Below are 5,000 nucleotides of genomic sequence, written 5' to 3' on the forward strand. Positions count from 1 at the left end.
GACGCTCTCAGTCTCTCTGACGTCGCATAACGAAACTCCGTGACGTAAACGTACACACGAACGCGTATATAAAAATATAAATAATATATACACACACACGCATGTAAACGTAAACATACATACACATCGTATTTGTTATATTTGAACGGACCGAGAACGAGATTTATATTAAGTATATTTAAACACGTAATATAACACATCGAACGCGGATACCGTCATATGTTCGAGAAACGTCAGTCAGTCTATTGAGTCGGTTACGAAATAATAGACATTACGACATTAAACATTGAACAGTGTGGTTTATATTTTTATACAGCCGGCCCTCAGACAGGAGTGGTCCTGGATGTTTCTCCACGGACCGCAATGTGCGTTCGAAATGTCGATGTTCAAATGTGTCCTGCAGTTCACACTATGACGCGCAGTTAACTGCGTTCTTCATCGACCCGCGAGCCAAGTGATCCACCGTCCAGGGTAATGGTTTTTAATTTGTTTTATTTTTATAATTTCTACGATCACTCGAACGATTCTATACGCCAGTGATATGAGTTTATTTTTTTTTTTTTTTTTTTTTTTTTTTTTTTTTTTTTCTCTTATTTTTAGAAAAAAAAAAAAAATTCAAAAAATTAAAAAAAAAAAAAAAAAAAAAGTTAAAAAAAAAAAAAAGTACAAAAAAAAAAAAAAAGAAATATACATTTTATTTGAAGATGACGATGTGCGTAACACATCGTACTTTCCTCGAAATCGACATCGAAAAATATCAGAATAGGACGCGTTACACGACTCTGGACTCTGACTCGGACACACTGCTGTGTGAGAGAGAGAGAGTGAGAATCGCGTCCTCGCATCGAAACGACACATTCCGAACGTCGATATTTGTGTTTTAGAATTTTATTATCGTTCATTATCGCACTCTTTCGAGATTGATAATTTACGTTAATGATCCTTCCGCAGGTTCCCCTACGGAAACCTTGTTACGACTTTTACTTCCTCTAAATGATCAAGTTTTGGTCAACTTCCCAGCAACGCCGACGGCCGTGAAGCCACCGCGTGTCGGTCCGAAGACCTCACTAAATCATTCAATCGGTAGTAGCGACGGGCGGTGTGTACAAAGGGCAGGGACGTAATCAACGCGAGCTTATGACTCGCGCTTACTAGGAATTCCTCGTTTATGGGGGATAATTGCAAACCCCAATCCCCAGCACGAAGGAGTTTCAACGGGTTGCCCGGGCCTCTAGGCCAGGGAGAACATGCTGATTCCTTCAGTGTAGCGCGCGTGCGGCCCAGGACATCTAAGGGCATCACAGACCTGTTATTGCTCAATCTCGTGCGGCTCGAAGCCGCCGGTCCTCTAAGAAGAATTTTAATACGCCGCCAGTGAGTTGCTCGACCGAAATCGAGCACACCTAAATGACGACGCCTATTTAGCAGGCTAGAGTCCTCGTTCGTTACCGGAATTAACCAGACAAATCGCTCCACCAACTAAGAACGGCCATGCACCACCACCCACCGAATCAAGAAAGAGCTATTAATCTGTCAATCCTTCCGGTGTCCGGGCCTGGTGAGATTTCCCGTGTTGAGTCAAATTAAGCCGCAGGCTCCACTCCTGGTGGTGCCCTTCCGTCAATTCCTTTAAGTTTCAGCTTTGCAACCATACTCCCCCCGGAGTCCAAAATCTTTGGTTTCCCGGAAGCTGCCCGCCGAGCCATTGTAGTAACGTCGGCGGATCGCTAGATGACATATTTACGGTTAGAACTAGGGCGGTATCTAATCGCCTTCGAACCTCTAACTTTCGTTCTTGATTGATGAAAACACCTTTGGCAAATGCTTTCGCTGATGTTCGTCTTGCGACGATCCAAGAATTTCACCTCTAACGTCGCAATACGAATGCCCCCAGTTATCCCTATTAATCATTACCTCGGAGTTCTGAAAACCAACAAAATAGAACCGAGATCATATTCTATTATTCCATGCACGAAATATTCAAGCGGCATTTTGAGCCCGCTTTGAGCACTCTAATTTGTTCAAAGTAAAATTGTCGGCCCATCTCGACACTCACTGAAGAGCACCGCGATAGGATTTTGATATTGAACCGGCGTTTTACCGCCGGCTCACCGACGATATGCTCCGCAGACGTGTCAGTATCACCGCGGATGCGGTGCACCGACAGCGCGGCGCACAAATGCAACTACGAGCTTTTTAACCGCAACAATTTTAGTATACGCTATTGGAGCTGGAATTACCGCGGCTGCTGGCACCAGACTTGCCCTCCAATTGTTCCTCGTTAAAATATTTAAAGTGTACTCATTCCGATTACGAGGCCTCGAAAGAGTCCCGTATCGTTATTTTTCGTCACTACCTCCCCGTGCCGGGAGTGGGTAATTTGCGCGCCTGCTGCCTTCCTTGGATGTGGTAGCCGTTTCTCAGGCTCCCTCTCCGGAATCGAACCCTGATTCCCCGTTACCCGTGACAACCATGGTAGTCGCAGAAACTACCATCGAAAGTTGATAAGGCAGACATTTGAAAGATGCGTCGCCGGTACTGGACCATGCGATCGGCAAAAGTTATCCAGATTCATCAAAATTAACGACTTCGGACGAGACGCCCTCCGTCGATTGGTTTTGATCTAATAAAAGCACTCATCCCATCACTGGTCAGAGTTCTGATTGCATGTATTAGCTCTAGAATTACCACAGTTATCCAAGTAACTGAGTAAGATCTAAGGAACCAAAACTGATATATTGAGCCATTCGCGGTATCGCCTTAATACGGCTTGCACTGAGACATGCATGGCTTAATCTTTGAGACAAGCATATAACTACTGGCAGGATCAACCAGGGAGCTAACCGAGACTTGTTGAAGTCGTCAATTACTCTTCTCGTTTCATATTCGCATATAAAATACACACAAACTTATGCATGCATGTACAATATACGCACAGTATGAAACGAGCGTCTCACCGTATCGTCGATCGCGTTAGACGCGATAGATTTTAACGGTTGACTCTTATAAAAATTTATATGAGACACAAACGCGCTTTAAGCACGCGCGCGCGCGTGCGTGCGCTATAATATATAACGCGACGACAGCGGCGGCGGCGGCGGCGGCGGCGGAGGCGTCTTCACATAATGACACATAACGGTCACGAATTCGAACGTTCTAAACGAGATCGAGTTTTTTTTTCAAAATAACACTTCGCACACGACGTGTACGTATGTATTGTTCAACGATTATTATCGTAAAACATTGGGATCGACGCCCGGTGTTTGAGTGATCGTACCGATACTCGGGTTGTGTATTTTTTGTACATGATAAATGTAAAAATTAACAAAAAGAATTTTAGAAACGACCGTTCATATATAATATAAAAATTATACACACTATACGAATACACTGAATCTTTTAAGAACTCCGTCTCTAACGTTTTCTCATATCGTCGCGACGTCGCAGATCGACTACAATGAATCAACATTTATTCCATGAGGATAGATTGTAGCGAGAGCGACGACGACGACGATAAGAGGAAGAGCGCATGAGGCAGAGAGATCTACGTGCGTCCGTCGGTCGGCACAGTTTTACAGAACGAAAAAGAATCTTTTTATCATTTTCACGTGTGTCAGTGAATATCCCCAGCGGTCGAGACGAATCGTACGTACATACTTGGTTGTTACACTACGTAAAGTATAATATAACGCGATACGACGAATCGAGAGACACGCCAGAAGACACGCAACAAAGACGACAAATGAAAACGATAATAACATTTTTTTCGTTATACAAGAGTACTGATCCGGTCACTTCGCGTCTAACATCAATTTTTGAATGTTCGACGTTCGAACCGTCACTACTCCATATATATGCCTGACGATGAGTATGACATTCGGCTCGTTCGAACGGAATGTATTTTTTTTTTTATTATTATTATTATTTTATTATGTTTCTCATATTCGATCTGATATCATAAGACGACGAACCCCAGAACACGCCCCCCCCCCCCCCCCCTCCCCAACCCCCTCCCCCCCAACTGACACCCCAAACCCTCCAAAATCTCCAAAACTTCGATTATTTTGTTCTATATTTTTATAGATAGTATATGATTATATGATATTATGCAACGTCAATGCAACAACAACGACAACAACAACAACAACAACAACAACAACAACAATAAAAAAAAAAAAAAAAAAAAAAAAAACAACAACAACAACAACAAAGAAAGTTGTATCTTCGTTTATTTAAATTTCACCGGTATTCGTTTATCGAAAAAAAAAAATTTATAATTAAAATTATTATATTTTATAATTAAAATAATAATTATGACGATGACGAATAAATATAATAATAATAATAATAATAAAGAACATGACGCGATTTACGAATGCGTAAATAATGTTAATAATATAATTTTTAAGTTTCATATCAGTCTTGATACCTTAAAATATGTATAATGAAGTAATAAATAAATAGAAATTATCTTTAAAAAAATATCCTGACATAAATGTATTGAATCTCTATAAAAAAATTAAAAAATAATCTAACGAACGCAACGAGCTCTACTCCTACTCTACGAACGTTTTCTCGAACGAAGTGCTCGATGAAAACGTCGAACGTTCGTGTATCGAAAGGAGAGTCGAGATAGAGCTCATATAATGTTAATGTTAATGTTAATGTTAATGTTAATGTATCGAAAATTATATATGTTAATTATTGATATTAAACGTATAAGAAGACTTACGTAATAATATAATAATGAAAATGACGCGAATTACGAACACGCGAGAGACACAGCACGCACAGACACCATCGATACACGAACTAATCGCAACGAACGGGACTCTAACGATTTCAGAGTGTTCGACGAAAACGTGGAACGTTCGTGTATTGAAGAAGTGAAGTCTATCGAGAAGATCATCTCATCCGCGTCCTCCTCCTCGAACTCTACGAGTTCGAGTTATATATATTTATCGAAAAATCATAAAAATATAATATTCGTGTAATATTAT

At 40.9% G+C, this 5,000-nt stretch overlaps 2 non-coding genes across 2 annotated transcripts; both read right to left on the reverse strand.

Moving 5' to 3' along the window:
- Positions 1–317: 317 nt before the first annotated feature.
- Positions 318–474, reverse strand: LOC125076788. Its single transcript, XR_007120693.1, has one exon. It is a non-coding gene; the product is annotated as a 5.8S ribosomal RNA (ribosomal RNA).
- A 460-nt stretch (positions 475–934) lies between these two features.
- On the reverse strand, positions 935–2,838 carry LOC125076793. Its single transcript, XR_007120697.1, has one exon. It is a non-coding gene; the product is annotated as a small subunit ribosomal RNA (ribosomal RNA).
- Positions 2,839–5,000: the final 2,162 nt, after the last annotated feature.

This window comes from Vanessa atalanta, unplaced genomic scaffold (genome assembly GCF_905147765.1).
Source record: "Vanessa atalanta unplaced genomic scaffold, ilVanAtal1.2, whole genome shotgun sequence".
NCBI classification, from domain to species: domain Eukaryota; kingdom Metazoa; phylum Arthropoda; class Insecta; order Lepidoptera; family Nymphalidae; genus Vanessa; species Vanessa atalanta.